Here is a 19,711-nt window from a genome sequence, read left to right on the forward strand (position 1 = left end):
TATTAATCTTTTATAAAGTTTTGTTAAAACTCAAACTATCATGTCCGTAATTTCGAAAGAAACTTTAAAAAGTTAAACATGACTGTTGTTTAAATAAAATACTGTTAAAGCGCAATTAACTTATACATTAAAATTTAAAATACACCTTACACTATTTCCTATAAAGTTTACTTAATTAAATTTATCTTTGTGCTTAACCAATTTTAAAATAACAAAATGATGAATACCTTTATAAACAATTTTAAGTACTAGTTACCAAGTTCATCAGTTTGAAAAGAAAAAGTATTGTTTCAAAAGATAGATCAATAACATAAAAAAATATTTATAAAGTATTACAAAACTAAATTTTTAAACAAGTTGCTTAAGTTCTAAAACCCTAATCGCTGTTGGGTTTATTTAAAGTTTACAAATTGAAGTATTTTGTGTTTAACTGTTTTTTATCGCAATATAATTAATTCTATGAAAATTGTCGTAGAGCAAGATGTACAAACTTGTGATAATAAAACATTAATATTTACAGTAGATTGAGGTTAATTTTTTAAGTATTTTAAAGCTTAGTTTAAGCTTTTTTCAATTTTGTAGGTAATAAACTAACTTTAGTACATTTTGTTTCAAAAGTACTAATAAATATCAAAATTTACACATACTACTTTTTATTTTGTGATTTTGTTTCAAAACGTTTAATTTCAGAAAAAGCAGTTTTTTGTTGTGAATCACTGTATATTTGAAGTAACCTTTATAAAGAAAAAAAAAATTGTATTTGGTTATTTCATTAGATTTTTTTATTAACTGCTTAATTTATGTAACTCGTAAAACTTCTAAATGAACGTTAGAAAATTTTTAAACATTTTATAACAGGATTCAGTAAAAAAACAACTAGTTTATTCCTATATGGTTATCTAATATTTATATTTTAAGAAATAAAAATGATAAATTTTTTGTTTTATGAAGTTTATTTTAATATATTCTTTGAATTCAGTATTTTATACTTTAATGGTTTTATAAAACAAAGATTCTAAAATAGGAAAGTTTAAAATTTATGTGAATATTTTTTGTAAAAAATTAAACTTGTACAACTTTATGAACCATTCAATTAAAAAAACTTCGATTAAGATGTTGTAACAAAATGTACATATGAAAATCAAAGAATTAAAAACTTTTAAGTAATTTATTATCTTTTTAGTAGTTTTTTTGTCGAATAATACCTATACTTTTAGTTATCTCACAGCAAAAAAAAGAGCTAAAAACGACAAATATAAACATAGACAAATAAAAATCCTAATCGGTAAATATCCTAAACATAATACAGAAACTACTGAGTTAGTTAAAATTAAATAAATTTGAACTTAAAAATGACAAATTTTCACTATACTGAACTGTAATTCTTGATAATAAATTTCTTATAAATAAGTTTTTAACTTTATTAATTGTCTTAATTAAATTGAGGTACACAATGGCATTTTTCAACAACTAAATCGTTAAGTTCGGTTAAGTTACTATTTCTTAACAAAATAGACTGTTTAGAAAAAGAAAGAGGAACGCAACATCTATCCTCGATTTTTAATTCGTTTTTATTATATTTTGAGTATTCATAAAAAATTTGTTCCCTCAAACTCGTTCCATAGCAACTACCGGCACAATAATGAATGTTGAACTTTTCGGGTACAAGTACATTGCTTAGTTGGTCAAAACTTGAAGTTTTTATCCATAAGTCCCTTCTCTGACATGCATTTTTTTGAAATCGTTGTAAAAAAGTTTGATTCTCTTTTATGTATGAAGTGCGTTGCGTCTTCAGTTCTTGGGATGTAATCAGAATAGGCTTCTTTAAAAAGTTTAATTAATTTTATTTTGTTTATTTATTGAGTACAACATATATGTGTGAGTCAAAATACTTTTTCAAAAAAAAGAAATATGTATAGTAACGCATAAATGACAAACTATCTTATTTTGTTTTCTGTTTAAATTTTTAACATTATAAAGTAGTTTATAAACATTTTAAAAGTTGTTAATTATAGTTAGTCTAAACATATATGTACTATAAGGTGTTGGTAGGTCTAAGCTGCGTTATTTTAAAAATATTATTAATTAAAAAAACATTTTTCAAACTTACTTTATAGCTAGAAGATGTCATCTTTTACTACTATCAAAACAGCAGTTAAACTTTAGTTAAACAAACCTTTAGATCGCTGTCACCTTTAACTCTAACTTTGAAAAATTTTGGATTAGCTAACAGACCAATTATTATGTTAAGATCAGTGGTACTTTGTAGTAAATCATTCAGAAACTTTTTTGTTCTTGTTGACTCAATTTTAAGCAAGTAACCATTTATTGAAGATTTAACTTTTGTCCAAATAAACAAACGTTTTGAAGAGTCGATTTTGTAAATTTGTAACTTTTGCTTAGTATTTTTTACGTGTTTGGTAGATCTAACCCAAACTAACAGCTTTACTGACTTAAACTTGTTTGTTTTGGTGATATTCAGTTTAAATCGACATCCCCTACTCTTCTTATTAAGCACTGTTGACATATATGACTTTGTTTCATAACTGTTACAGACTTTACAAAATAAAACTAATAAATTCAATAAATATTTTGATACTGTAAAAACTTTTAAAACAAGTAAGAACAAAAGTATATTAAAATAGCTTAAAAACCTTGATAATACTAATGTTTTATACTTAATAAAACGCAAAAATTAAAATCAAAGTTATTGTAATTGGGATTTTATATAGTTTTCACATACGTTGTTAAGCTATTAATTTGTTTTAGTTTATTAAGTAGTTTAAACAATTAAACGCATGACAACAAAATAAAATTGTTTAAAAGTAAAATTTTTATGTTGCTTAAGATTTTCGTTTAAAGTCAAAAATAAATGGTCTAATTAAAAGTTTGAAAATTAATTAAAAAGTTTACTTACTTGGCATTGCTTGAATCGTGTTTTTTATATAATTAACTTTGGATTCGATTCCTTTCTTTTGAAGAAATCTGTTTGAATTTTCGTTACTCCGCTTAGATTTATTGATTTTTACTGATTTAAATTTGCTGATTTTTCTGTCAACTGATGATAGAATTCGTTCTCTTAGCGTATAAAATGAGTTTTTGGAAACCCCTGTTTCAATTTTCTCTGGTACACATAATAATACTAAAATAAATAAGAGTATAAATTTTACTTTCATACTATTTCAGTTGTTTTTCTGTAAAGTTTAACTATAATAGTATTTTTATATGGTTTACTTTTTTGCGGTACATTTGTTTTAAGTCATATTTTTGTTTACTTTTTTGACAAAGACATTTATACATAAATTGAAGATTTTTAGTTTATCTCAAATTAATTTAAACAGTTAGTGTAATGCTTTCTACAAGCTGTACTTTGGAACTGTTTCTTAAAAAAAATACATATTTATTTTGTACAAAATACTTTAAATAGTTAAATTGATTTTAACTTGTATTCTACTTTAAGTCAGAAATTAAAAAAATTAAACCTTTGATTAGAATTAATAAAGATAAACTCTGAAAATTTAAGTTCATACATATATTGTAAAATGACATAACTGTTAAACTATGTTAAACTATCTTAAAAACATCAATATCAAAAATTTTTGAAACATTTTAACTTAAAATAAATTTAATAAACTAGTAGATAAATCATAAAAAAGTGTTTAAAGATAAAGCAGTGGTAAACTTATTTTATTTATAGCTGTTAATTTCAAAACGTTCCATAAAAATAAACTAACTAAAACAAAACTATCTTAGTTGTGTTCTGTTGTCTTTTGTTTTAAAACTAGCTCTGTTGTTTTGTTTTTTTCGTTAGTTTTCTATCAAAATATATAAATTAAGTAACTATCTTATGTGTCTTGACTACAATTACGTGTTATATACATTCTGTAAATAATTATAATTTTAAGCCGTTTTAGAAATTTAAGTATAACTTACTTTCATAACCTAACGCTATAAATAAACTTATCGGTGATTCTGCTATAAAGTTAAATATTAACCTTGATATATAATAAACTTATAGATTAATCATTTAGTATTATAAAATAAATTTAAACTATAGTCATTTTATAGACGTATCTGCTTACAAAATAAATACTAAGTTAAATGAATAAGTCTTTTCACCTTTAAACTATAATGCAACTCTTAAAGCAAAGTGTGTAAAAGCATTAAATGTAAAATAAATATTTATACCATTTGTTTAGACTTGAAATTTTGCTGATTTTTAATTTTAGTTTGACGTAATAAACTGTGCTAACGAAATTTCCAAACTTTTTCAAAGAACTTATAAGCTGTGTTAATTAAATGCAATACAAACTGTTATGTAATTCTATACAACTTTTTTTTTGAACTTTATACTTTGTATATGAACTGTGTATAAAAGTCGTTTAGTACTCTTTAACTAGCTTAGATTTTATAGTTTAAACGAAAAATGAACAGATTAAATTTTAAATTAATTCGAAAAAAATTAAAAATTGTAGTTATTGTATTGGTTCCGAAAAGTGAATAATGTTTAGTTTAAGTAAATATTTTTATATTTAAGAATACAGAATAAATTGTACGACTTGAAACTTTACTTAATTAAATAAATTAAAGTGACTACTTTTAAATTTATTAGGAGTTGTTTTAAATATTTTTAGAAAATTATACCCAAGAAACCTCAAATGTGCAATTAAACATAATATCTAAGAAAATAGTTAGAGATAAAACAAGTTTACGTGAAAGTTACAACGTTATAAATATAGTTCCGATTTCTGTTAAAATAATATTAGACTTTTAAATAAATGCGAAATTCTAATTAAAAAAAAATTGACTATGGTTAGCTTGATTTTAAATTTAGCTTATTTGTACGTATTAATAAACAAAAAGGATATATCTAACCTCTAAGATTTAAAAAAAGTTAGTATACTTAAAGCGGATGCTAGTTTTAATAGGAGCTAACTTTATAGAAAAATTAAAGTACGATTTTAGTTGTTAGAATACTATATCTTAAAGTGAATTGTTTAATAAATTTTGAGTTTAGTCAATATTAAAATTTTTAATGAACTTTTTAGTTTATTACTTTAATGAACAAATGTACTTTTTGTTTTGTATTATTACATATTAAATACTTTTTAACATACTTTACAAAAGAAAAACTGTCAGCATTATACTTTACATAACTAAAGTTTATTATATAGTACAACGTAGGTATTGAATAAGTTTTTAATTTGAGTATAAACAATAAGGTACAAGTATTAAAACTACTATCTATTTCAGTTTTATTTTCTTATATTTGTTCAAGTCATTTAATTTATAAACTTTTTTAGTTTTAAATAAGCTACTAAAGAATAAATAGTCTTAATTATACCGCTACAAATTAATTAGTCGAAGCGCAGAATTGAGTATAAAGTTTTTAAATGAAATATCACCCTTGTCAGCATTGCCCCATTAATAATCAGACGGAAAAATTATTATATTAAGATGTTAAAATGATGTTACTGTTATGCTTATTATATTTTTGATAACACTAAAATCTTAGTATTGTACAAATTAAAACAATACATTAAAACTTAACTAAATTTAGACAAAAATACCCTTTTTATTATCACTGTGACATATAAACTATACATTAAATTAAAGAACGAAATTAAACATTTCTAAAAATTAAAACTATAAACTTATAATTTTAACTAAAAGCGAGTGTCAAAAAATATATTAGAATGTGTATATTTAAAATAATAACATTGATTAGTGGCATTTTACCAACTAATCAATGCTATTATTTTATTTATACACCTTCTAAAACACTTTTTGACATTTATTTTGATCTCTCAAAAGCTTGATCTCTCAAAAGCTGACGTAGTATTATAATAAAACAGCGGCAGGTAAAACCAGGTCGTATATATACAAAATTGTTTTGTTAAACGTGTTGGAGTGGTAAACGCCAGGGCCAAACCGGCCTTCATTTTGAACAGCTTTCTAGAAGCTGTAGAATTACTTGTTCGTTTATTAAAACTAAGTTAGAAAGTTTTATGTAAATCAGTTGAAACAGAAGTATATAATAACAGTTTTCTAAGCTAGAATTATAATACTATTGCATTCGCTTATCTAAGTATGTTAGATTTGCTGACACTTATATATCAATTCTTTTTACAGTATGTATATTGATGTCGGTGAGTACACAATTAAATTAAGTAAAGAAAAAAGTGGTAATCATTTTTAATTCTTAAATTTCTATCAAAAATAACAATTTCAATATAATTTTTACACTTACGCAATGTTTTCAAAACTTTATCCTCAATTTTTTTTTCTATACAATTTTTTTAAATATCTCTAACCAGTGTAAAACCAGTCAAACCAGTGTAACTATTGTCACTTACTGTAGTTATAAGTGACAGAAAATGTCTTAAGTTTTATAATTAACTAGCATAAGTTATTATAGTTATATTCAAAAATTATTACCTTTCTATTACTAAAATCTACACTTGACATAAATATAAAGAATAAAAGAGTTCAAAAAAAAAACAGAGTATATAGTATGTTTTTGTAACTTAACTATTTTTTTTTTCATGTTAGTACATTAAAGACCGTCAAGCATTTGATACTTGACAATTAAATTTCATTTAATTTCATATATTTAATTTCTGCAGGACCGTGGTTTTAGTTTTAGTCTAAATTTTGTTAAACTCGGTTTTATTTTTACTCACAATTTTCGTTCAAGTCGGTTTTAGTTTAAGTAAGAAATTTTAAAAAGTTATAGCTACTCATATTTGGCATACTTAAAAGGTACATCACGTTTTTGGTCTAAAAATAAACTCATATCACTATCTAACAAAATTTATTAGTTCTACAAACTCGGCAATTTTTACTTAGCTTTATAAAAACAAGCCTAAAATCAGTTTAAGATATGCCTGGTTGTAAGAGTGTTGAAAGTCCTATACCAGCTTAACACTGAATACTAAGCTAACATTTTTTTGTTTTAACTCAAAACTTCATTCTAAATATAACTAATAGTTTGATCAAAATGTCAAGTTAAAATCTGAAAATTCTCTTTCAATATACAATTTTGTTGACTGAATTGTTTAAAGAAAACCTTTGTGTATTTACTATTCTCTAGTTTTATTCTTATCAAAGTTCAATTTTTAAGTTATTCAACTAAAATAAATACATTTTTACATTTGTGATACTTTTTAGGTAAGTTATTTTTTGATTTGTAAAACAATTTCAAAAATAAATAGAGTTGTCACTTTTTAAAGCAAAAATGTCAGATTGAAATAATTTAGACTAGCTTGAGTTTATAAAAAGTTAAATAAAGATTTTTAAATCAAGAACTGAAAAGTATTTCTTTTAACAAAACTTATAAATGTGATAATAAAATTAAACAATTTCTATATGGCTAGAAGAAATATCTTTTAAAATATTAAAGTGTTAAAGATCTGTTCTGGGAGTTACTAAATGTTTCCAAATGTTGATACTTTACTTTAAAAAAAAGAAGTATTGTTTTATATAATTAAAGTTTTACTACACTAAACCTTTCCAAAACTATTAAATTATGCACATATAATTTTAAATACAATATTCGTAAACTTGTTTTCTAATGTGTGTAGATACAATAGCTTTATTTAGTCGCATTTTAAGCAAATAAGTTTGATCGTTGGAATACTGACGTTAAAAAACTTGTTTTTTTTTAAGATATTTTTATTGTTGTTTAAACACAACCATGAGCAAACTTTCTTGATTCATCAAGTATTAGTGAAATAAACACCATAACAACCTTTATTCTATACAGCCTTATAGTGGATGTAAAATTACTTTATTAACTCATAAAGTTTAGTTTATATATTTAATTAAAAGTATTATTTGTTCATGTTTGGGTTAGGAGTAAGGGTCTATTGATTGTTATCATTATCCTGCTGTGTTATTACTGTTTGTTATTCGTTTTATAAATGATTTAAGAATAATTCAACATAGTAGATATCCCACTTTTATGATAACAAGTTTTATTAGATCGTTGAGCAGCAGAAATTGAATCTTTTAAACTACACTGTAAACATTTTAATTTTCTTTGCTTATTAATTTACAAGAAGATTTTTCTAATACCTTTTAAAACAAAGGTTTTATAATTAAATTAAATATAGTTTTATTAAAACATATACCAATAAAGAAAAATGTTTTGGCCGATAGAACTCTGTGACTAATATTTTGTTTTATTCAAAAACAAATACAAACTCTATCAATAATTTCTTTCCTCTTAATTTAACAGTTCAAAATGTTTAACAAATTATTCCTTCCTTTCGTTTATTCCTTAAAATATCGTTTAAATTTTTTAAAGTTTTAAATGTATTATAAGGAACAATTTTAATTGATTACATACAAATACAATTAATTTTTTAGGCTTTACAATGACTGTTAGCATGGTTGTAATGTTGTTAATATCGATATATACAACTTTTATGTAGAAAATACTTTATGTTTCAATTGAAAAAACAAAATATAAGTTAATATTTCAAGCTATACTGTCCGTGTACCAGGGACGTCGCGTGGGGTGGACCATTGAAGCAAATACTCGAACCAACAAAAGTAAAAACTTTTTAAAATGTAATAAATCAGATAAAACTATAATTCCTTAAATAAAAAATTTAGGTGCAAATAATTTTTGTTATTGATCTACATTTATCTTTTTTAAATAGTTTTAGAAATGTTAAAATAATATTTTTCAAATAATTTTATATTTTCTGCACCCCTTAACAAAAATACCGCGTGTCCCAACTGCTATGTACGTGTTAATTTTACATAAAACAAAAACTTATAACTGCAAACTTTCACTATTTATTTATTATATTTTAATAAATTTACTGCATATAAATTGTGTCGGTGTAAACATTTATTTTCATGCAAAAGTTTAAAATTAACAAATTAGAACTAGTTTGACTATAAGTTTTAAATCTCATTATTTGTTTGTAACATACACAAACAAAGTTTAAACTTTTCTGATCGTAAAATGCAGTTTCTAAATTTTTTATTGTGTACTCTACAAATAGTTGATTTTTTTCTCTGAATAAAGTTTTAAAAACCTTTGTGTAGAACTAATGCTTAATGTTAGTTTTGATATTGAAAGTATTATTTTCATTATTCATGGTACTTGACTTGAGTCCTAATAATTAAATATTAACTTTAATCAATGTTTACTTTTGTAATTAGTTATAAATAGAGCCTCGTAGGTTAAAAATATTTATTAAATAATAAATGTTTACTTCTATACTTCTCAATCAATTTTTAGAAACGAGAGCTTAAATTGTAAACTGCTTAATCTTTTGAGGTTTACATTTACAGCTCCAAAATTAAAATATAAATATATTTCAAAAGGTTCATTAATAATTCAATCGTGTATATTAAACAACTAATGAAATTTTGAAATTAGTTATTAAATGTTTGATTATAGTTTATAACAAGCTGTAAATTTTCTGAGTAAATATATGTACAAAATATACCAAAAATTAATAGTAAATTTTTAATTAAGTGTAATTTACTAAATGAAACTAGTTTTCAATTAAACTTTTTCGTTTTATAATTTATTAATAAATTACTTCTGTTGTAAACTAATAAAAAAATAAACTAAGTGATAAGAAATTTAGCAAAAAAACTAATGTAGTAACTTTGTTAATAAAGTTATCACTTAAACATGTACACAACACTAATATACTTCTTAAAAACAAAGTAGTAGTTTTTTTAAACATAAAAAAGTCGGAAACTTTCCTAAATTTCAATTAATTTCTGTTTTTTATTTTTCATGGCTTTTATTTAGCCCTTAAAATGTTTTAGGTAGTATTTATAGATGTATCGTATTTTACAGTTATAAGTCCTTAAAGTAGTTAAAAAGCTATACGTTTTTAAATCTCTCTGAATATCTTTTGATTATAAGTTTAGCTAAATAAAAACTAATTTTGATTAGTCTAAAAACTTAGCTAAACTGTAAACTATAACTTTTTTTAACTTTTTTTTAAGTGACATAAATTATCATGAATTAAAGGCTTTTTTATTAAAGTTAATGTAATATTGTTTATGTTAAAAAGTAAAACATTTCGATATTAGGTTAAACAACTTTATTTTTTTTTATCTTCTAGTATAAACGTTTCAAACGTAAATAGGAAGACTAAAGACTTTTTAGTAACATATACTAAACTAAAGAAATTAAATAAAATAAACCAAAAAAAGTTATTTAAGCTCTAAGCTATAAAACAGTAACAGTTTTGATAGTATTTCATTTCAACGCATGTTTTGTACTTATAAAAACATGAATGTTTTTAATATAATGATATTTTTTTGTTATAGCAAAACACATTTTATGTTTTTTTAAATCTATTTGAGTACTTTCGAAGTAAGTCTTGTCAAAAATTATTTTATGTTTCTAAATTTATTTTAAATAAGGTTTGCATCGGAAAAAGTTGTTTTAATATTTTTTAATCATTCACAACTTTCTATTTACTTAAAAAGAAATGAGTACTGTTTATCATGAGGGTTAGTTTAAAATCGAATAAGTTTTTTTATAATTATTTTTTGATCAAACTTTAAAACCCATTATTAAAATGCTAACTTCGAACTTTTTTTATTCTAAACAAATTTATTTTGCTTTGCTTTTCACATTAATTTATTCCATCGAGTATGGGTTTGACTTTAGTAGTAAGGCCCCTTTAAAATTTGATGTTTTTTTTCAATTGTTTACTTGTTTTAGCTTTTCTCCAAACATAATAATTATTTTTTTAATTACCTATGTTTTTTATGATGAAAATGATTTTTTAAAGATATCCCCGAAAAAAATTTCCAAAGTATTCAAATTTATCATGGCTTTACTGCAATTGTATAATATTTTTTAAACAATACTTATTTTCAATAATTTATTTAACTAACTTTTATATTAAAGAAATATGTTTTTTATATGACCTATGCTAGTATTGCACAAACTTACATTATGCGAGGAATTTCTGGCTCAAGTGCTATGAATTTATGTAAAAATCAGCCACATAATAAAACTTTCATAAGCCACATAATAAAATAAATGCAAAAATTTATATTTCTATAATATAAGACTTAGTTAAATAAGATTATTGAAAATAAGTATTGTTTGAAAAATATTATGTATTTGCAGTAAAGCCATTATAGAATTAGATACTTTGGAAAGTTTTATTCGGAATATCTTTAAAAAAATAATTCCATCATAAAAAACATAGTTTAATAAATAATTTTTTTTTAAATCATTTTATGTTTGGAGAAAAGAAAAAATAAGTAAAAAACTAAAATAAAAAACGCTAAGTTTTTCAAGGGGCCCCAATACTAAAGTTAAACCCATATTCGATGGAACTTATTGTGAAAAGCAAAGCAAAATAAAGTTGGAGAAAAAAAATCAAGTTAGCATTACAATAATGGTTTTTAAAGTTTGACAAAATATAAAATACAAAAAAATCTATTCGAGTCAAAGTAACCCTCGTAATAAACAATACTCATTTCTTTTTAAGTTAAAAGTCTTACGTCATTAGAAAGTTGTGTCCGATTAAAAAATATTGAAACAACTTTTTTTAGTGCAAAACTTAAATAAAATTAATTTAGTAACATAAAATGTTTGACAAGACTTACTTCGAAAGTACTCAAATAGATTTAAGAAAAAATAAAATAAGTTTTGTTACATTAAAAAAGTATCATTATATTAAAACGTTTATGTTTTTTCAAGTACAAAGTCAGTACTAAAAATGCATTGAAATAAAAATACTAACAAAACTGTTACTTTTTTTAGCTTATAGTTTAAATAACTTTTTTCGGTTTACATTGTTTAATTTCTTTAGTTTAAAATATGTTACTAAAAAGTCTTTAGTCTTCCTATTTACGTTTAAAACTTTTATACTGGAAGAAAAGAAAAAAAAAAGTTGTTCAACCTATTATCGAAATATTTTACTTTTTAACATAAACAATATTTCATTAACTTTGATAAAAAACCCTTTAATTTATGATAATTTTTGTCACTTAAAAAAAAAAAAAGATGTTTAAAAGTTATAGTTTACAATTTAGCCAAGTATTACTAAAGGCTAATCAAAATTAATTTTTATTTAGCTAAACTTATAATCAAAAGGTATTAAAAGATATTAAAAAACGTATAGCTTTTTAACTGCTTTAGCGACTTATAACTGTAAAATACGATAACTTGCATCTATATACCTATCTTTGCAGTAAAGCAATGATAATTTGTATATTTTAGAAAGTTTTATTTAGGGATATCTTTAAAAAAACTTAAAGGAAAAATAAATATTTCCATCATAAAAAACTTAGATTATTAATAAGAAAATAATAATTATATTTTATTTTGAGGAAAAGCTAAAATAAGTAAAAAAAATTTAAAAAAACGTTAAAATTTTAAAGGGGCCCCACTACTAAAGTCAAACCCCTATTCGATGGAATATATTATTGTGAAATACAATAATATATTCCATCGAATAGGGGTTTGACTTTAGTAGTGGGGCCCCTTTAAAATTTTAACGTTTTTTTAAATTTTTCTTAGAGTAAAAAAAAATAGCATTGTATATATTAGAAATAATAGGGTTTTTAAGTTTGATTAAAAAAAAAACAAAAGCTATTCAAGCCAATGTAACATTCGTTTGTTTATTGACGTCATTATATACTTGGTTCATCAAAAATTCCAATAATATCAACTAATCTCAATATATATTACGCAATTCAAACTTTGACATAGATTTTCTTATTAGCTGAATGTCTTTTTCTATGAGGTTGAACTGCAAATACAGTTTATTTTATTTTGTGCCATAACCAAGCTAAACTTATACAATGTTTTTTAAGCCTTATAGCTTTTTACTCACAAAAAAGCTAAAGTTTGTTTTTTATAAACTGATTTTCCTAACATATATTAATAAGTGAGCTTATTTATTGTAAGTACTGGATTTTCTTTATACTACTTATTTTGTTTACTAATATGTTAACATAAAAATAATTGTTTATTGAAGGATTAAAACATTTTAAAACTTCACAAAGCTTCAAAACAGTATAAGCATATAGAACAAAGTATCTACCATGGAGTTATAAAGTCGGATCTTTCTTAATACTACATTTCCTCTGCCATAGTAGTTCTAAAATGTTTTAATCTTTTAACTATGTAAATATCATTTATCACAGGAAGTGAACAAAACTTAATTTTAACATTAGTTTCTAAAGGATTGCTTTTTTTAATATCACAAAGCCTAGCTATAGTTTAAATTAAGATGTTTTAAGAAGTAACTTCTTAAGCAAAACTAAAGTATGTTTAAAAGTATTTTGCGTAAACAATTATATTAAAGCAATAAACTTAATTTATCTAAATAAACTTCTTTTTTTTAACCATAGTTGGAATGTGTTGATTAACGTTTATTGAGTAAAAGAAGTTATATTTAAACACCGTTCTAAATAGATTTTATGTTTACTACAGTTTACTTTCAAAGTGAAAGTTTATTAAATTTTGTTTTTGAAATGTCTTTTATGATTTTAAGAGAAAATGGAACAGAAAATAGAACTAAATTAAACTAGTTTAATTCGGTTTGTCATATACAATTTTTTTCTAAATCATTTTACATAAAACCTAATTAAATTAAGTACCTGATGTTATAAAACTTTATATTTTGCTAAAAAAATATCAAAAAAATGCTTTAAGAAAATTAAAATTAAACAGTAAATACTATAACGTTTTTTATCAAAGATAATAAGTTATTCAACTGTTAAATTATTACTTACATTTTAGAATACTTGTTTCTATATCTAATATTTGTTTATATGATAGATATTTCTTTTTAAATAAACACTATTTATCTATTGATATCGATAATATAACATAACTTTTAATTTTTTATGCCTTTTTTACGTCTACTTGATTTTAATACATAGCGTATAACTGTTTAACTTAGTTCAACTAAACTAAATAAACTTCTAAAAATTGTTCACTAAAATCACACTAAAATTGTTAATGCTTTTTAAGCATACAGCTAATAACTTCTTTGACAATAATGAAATTTTCAATTTTCCACGTAGTTTTAATACGTCAAATTAAAAGTGATATTCAGCAAAATTTTAAGTATAAACAAACGGTTTCAATATTTATATGCATTTAAAAGTTTTATACACTTTGTTATATTAGTTTAAGTTGTATAAATCAAGGTGAAGTTACTTAAAAATTAGGCTTGGTCTTTGGTTTAAAGTAAGCAGTTTTATTATGAGCACAGTTGATTTTTTTTGTTTAGTTTTTAAACTTTATATATTATTTATATGTGTATGACACAGTTTAATGATAATTAAACTCTAGTTTGTAAGTAGATACTCAAAAGCATAGTTTTATTAATATAATGTTCACTTGAATTATTTATTTTACTAAAACCTTTTAATAAATTTAACAAAACATTAATAAGTTTTAAGTTAAAACCTAATTACAACTTAAAGATAACATAAAATTGTTGTTTTATTAATTTTTATTAAGAACTCAACAGTGTACAATGATAAATAAAGTCTGTTTTCTATAGATTTTTCTTCTAAGAATAACTAATATCGTTGTCCTGCTAGTTTATACGTTTAATAGTTTGTTTTATCTTAGTATTTAAAAGTTTTGATAAACATTTACTCTTCTTAAAGTTAAATTAAAATCATATAAATCGTTGTGCTATTTTTCCATTGTAACTACTTTGTATAATTAAATTATTAAGAGTACAGCTATAGTCTAACTTGAATTTTATTTTTAATACTTATTTTAGAGTTAAAAAAACATTAACTTAAACAAAACGCAATTAAGCTTTTTATTCATGTTTAAAGATGATAAATAAAAGTACTTAGTTGTTAACACTTATATTTATCATTTATAACTTTACTCTAGATTTATTCATTTTAAATTTGAACTTATGTTTTGTTTGAGGTATAAATTGTTAATAATACTTCATAAAATAAATACACGACTTCGTTAAAAAAAGGTTTATTTAACAGTACAAATATATTTACATTTAACAGAGCAAACTTAAATATTATGATCAAAGTGTTTGTACTCTTATTAAGTTTAGTAGCTTCTATTGTACCACAAAAAACAACTTCAACTAACTCATTTTCTACGCTAAGAGAAAGAATATTAACATATGCTGAGAAGAAAACTGTTCATTCAAATCAAAATAACACAAACTCACCAATGACTCTTCGAAATAAAGAACTAGACTCTAAAGTTTTGAAAAGCAAAATTTACGCGTTGCCAAGTTAGTGAGCTTTTAATTTGTAAGAATAAACTTTTTTTTATCATTTAACTAAGAGCTTTTAAACTTACTATTAAAAAAAGTTCATAAAACATTATTTTTGATTTATTAGGTAAAAAGTTTTCAAAGAACTTAATATCAAATGTTTATATTATTTTTGCAACTGTAATAAGTAAAAAAGCTTAATCAGCACAAATTCAGAGTGAATTTAGTAGCATAAATTTATTATTCAGTAAAAAATCATATAAGTTTCAGTTATATATAAAGACTTTGTTTTAATACATTTGTATTTTATTTTTATTTAATAATTTATTAGATTACTTTTATAAAAATAAAAATAGTCTGTTACCAAATAATAGTTATGTACAACTCTATTTTACTTTAAACAGTGGTAAATATAAAAAGTAAAGGATGTCGTTTTGACCTAAATACCACTCAAAAAAATAAATACAAGTCAGTCAAACTGTTTATTTGGGTCAAACCGAATGAGGTAAAAACTACAAAGCAACAGATCAGAGTTTACATAATCAACTCTAGAAAACAAGCGAGTTTGAATATTTTGAAGAAAATTACAACTTCAAATACCGGTTATTGGCTTAAAATAGAATCAAAAAGAGTTACAAAGTTATTAAATCAATTGATCTTGAGTTCTAGATATCAAAACATAATAGTCGGCCTGCTAGCTAACACGAAAATTTTCCAAGTTACCACCAATGGAGAAGGCGGTTTAAATGTTAGTTAAAATTATACTTTAAAAATGTAGTGAAAACAGATTTGAAATAGAATTAAACTAAAGTTTTGTTTTGCTTCATACTATAAGGTAAGATAAATTTTTAACTGCAAATCAGGACTAATCTTTCTTATGTTTTTATCTTAAGTTAAAATGTATAGAAAACACTTGTACTTAATCTAACTTAATTTATAGAAGCCTTACATTACTGCGACCCAAGAAGTGAAAAAGAGAATTTCTTTTAGAAGAAAGCGCCGAACTGCGTACAAACCGAACCCATGTTCTAGAAAGGAATTGAGGCTGGACATTTCAAAGTACAGTGTGCTTTCCGCTGTGGTCATACCTCACGAGATCGATTTCGGATACTGCTCGGGCACTTGCGGAAGAAAAGTGAGCTTAAGAGAGAAATTATTTTACGAAGCTTCGAATGATGAGAGAGTTAGAGAAATTAAAGGATCGTTGGATATGGAGAAGGGCTGCTGTGTTCCGAAGTCGTACTACAAAAGGTCAGTGTTTACCGGGAGTATATCAGGAGAAGAAATTATTGAAAACCTGGTGGTTGAAAGCTGCCATTGTGTTAAATAATTTTGTTGTTTTTTTTTTGGTTTTTTTTTTAGGTAATTACTGTTGACAAAAAATATTTTAAGTCTGACATGCGTTGTTTTATTATTCTAGAGCTTTGATGTTTTAAATTGTTTTTTTAGATAGTTATCGACTAGGATTGTATTTCTACTTGCTACTTGTTTTATTTTGTCATTTAAAGGCCAATTATATTTTCCACTGTGTTAAACTAGCTGATTATTATAGGTATATTTCAAAATAATGTCTGAATAGTAAAAAGTGTTTAGGTTATGAATAATTACTTTTGATCAAATATTGTTTTTATCAATAGTGTTTAATTATAAAATACCATGAAAAAACTTTTTGTTAATTCTTAATAAACTGTTTAATAATCATTTGTTTTGTTGTTTTTTTAATTACAATTACAAAAAAAAATAAGTTTTTGAATTATCAATAAAGTCCAAAACATAGAATAACTTTTTACTCTCTAAACTATTTTTATATTAGTGTTTTAATTAAACTGCATTAAGTTAAACTTAAATTGCTTGTTACCAAAAAGTTTAACGTGATATTTAAAGTTTATTTTTTTATCAGATGTAAAAAAATAAGGAGTTAACTACTTAGAAATTTATAAAATATGTTTACCTGTTATTAAACTTAAACAATCTATTTAATGAGTTGGTTTTATATAAAAAGGTTTAAGTTAAAGTCAAATGTTTTCATTTCAACTTAAAGTTTATTCGTCAGCTAAAAATTGTCAATATATAGCGTTCTACTTTTTCAAATTAGAACTTTAAAAAAAATTGCTTCAACAAGAATAAACTAAATAGTTCTTAATAACAAACATTTTAAAAGTGTCTGGTGTTTCATTTATTATAATTTTTATTTTCATTTGTAAAATATAAAGTTTATTAAACTGAATATTACAATTGAATTACAATGATTCTTTTTATTTGCTGATCGTTTACAAAAAGATCATACTTTGATTTACTCTATATTTTCCTTTTTAAACTAAGTTTTTATTGCAGTTCAGTACTGTAATTATTACCAAAGTTTGTCATTATTTCATTAACAAAAAAGTTCAACTTTTAGTTTTTTAAACCCAAAAATTTTTCTTTTGTGTTGTTATGCATCATAATAAAATGATACGGTTATGGAAAAACCAAAATTTTAATTATATTACAAATACAACTATGAGTTTAGACATATTAAATGATATAGTTAGTTTTATGTAAAAGTTATGTTTTATATACACCTGTTACTTAGTATGTAAGCTAAAATATATACAAAACGCTGAATTTACAAAAATAAAACGTTTAAACTTTATTAAAATTTATTTGCTAAGGATAAGGAATTGCGTTATTGAAAAAAAGTAAAAAATAACAATAAATCGCAAAGTACAAAATATTACAAACAAGATTAACTTGTAATGTTTTTTTTTTGTCATCAACTAATCATATATTTGAAATTAAACACTAAGTAAAAATATAAAAACCTAAAAATTAAACAGAAAATAATTGATAAATTAAATTTACTAGATATGTTTTTGTGTTAAAACTTTATTCCGACTAACGGCGTTTCACTGCTCTCAAATAAATTTAAGAACATATCTACGGATTCTACAAAATATTAACACACATTAGAAAAAAAGCATATATAATTATGTGATGTGAGTAGTAACTATAAACGAACTTTCTAGTTTAAAAACGAAGTTTGGAATAGAAACAAAAAATATAAAATTGTCTACAAAAACTACAAATTTAATAAAAGCAAGTACTAACCTCAAAAAAGCTCTAAAAATTGACTAGTTTTTAAAAATGAAACATAAATTAAGTTATGCAGAAATGTTATGTCATAATAAATTTAACAAAATGATCAATAAGTTTTTCAGCTTAAAAACATGTAGTATTAAACTTAGTATTTGTGATTGTATACGAATATACTTTAAAATAAATAAGTGCATAAGTAGACAGATTTTATTAAAGTAGAATATTCGGTTGTGAGGACAAATGTTCGATAAATCTAGTCGCTTGTTCAAAATAGATCTTATTACTGCTCTTTCTGTATTGCAAGATGGGCAAGTTCCACTTACTCCGTTGGATGTATGTTTAATCTTTGAAACAATACTCCACTCCATGTTTGGCCTTTTACCGTACCTATGATAAAAGCTCCAGACATAATCCGATAAACGCTCGTAAGTAATTGCAGCAGAATATACAGACCTACAGGCTTCTGGACAGTAAGTAGTAAAATTTTGAAAACTATTTTAAAATTTAGTAACTATTGTTTTAGATGTATTTAGATTGTTTACACATCAGAAAACATTTTTGTATCATTTGTTGTTGGTTGAACGAAATTACGCTTTAGAAGTTTGGACCTAGATCTGGAGTACAAAAAAAGTTATCGATCAGTACACAATATAAAGTTTAGTTAATGTCTGTCCAGGATTTTTTTTTATTTCCAAAACATTTTGTTTATTATTAAAAAAATCACTTTTGCTATTAACAATTTAAAATAGGTAAGTTTTTAAAAATTTAACACTTATTTTGTAAACTAATAGATAAAAAATTCTTAAAAACTGCTAAGTACGTTAATATTAATAACTTATAACATTTTTATTTGGATAACAATAGAATAAGTATTCAATTAATTTTTAGGTATAACAGTCAATCCAGTAGAACAACAAGAGTTCATTTGATTATACTTTTAGTTTATCTTCAATAATGTCTAAACATGGTTAAAACAAGTTATTTACAACTATTATTTTTTTAAACACAGTTAGGAACCCCAACAACGAGCCTTAACCTTAGGCCATTTATGAAGGATAAAATAGTTGATTGTCTTTCTTAATGTAAAAGTATATAGTTATGTCACAATAAATAAGTTGTTGTTTTTGAAAATATACCACTCTTTGTAGTAAGTAGGTTGTTTTAAGTTGAGTTATCTTTTTACGGTTTTAGACGCGAAATTTAAGTTTTTTTTTTCGAAAATACATTCTTGCTGACAATTATCTAAGAAAGTTTTTAGAATTCTTTTTTATTATTTTATTGAGTACTCTTTTGCGATTATATTGAACTACTAAAATTTACAATCAATCTCAGAATAATTAGTATATTGTTAGTAATAAGTTGTTTAACTACTTCAAGAAAAAAAATATTAAATCAAAAAGTATTTACTTTTTGAATAT

This window comes from Thalia democratica, chromosome 6, assembly GCF_965202585.1.
Source record: "Thalia democratica chromosome 6, ktThaDemo2.hap1.1, whole genome shotgun sequence".
NCBI lineage: Eukaryota > Metazoa > Chordata > Thaliacea > Salpida > Salpidae > Thalia > Thalia democratica.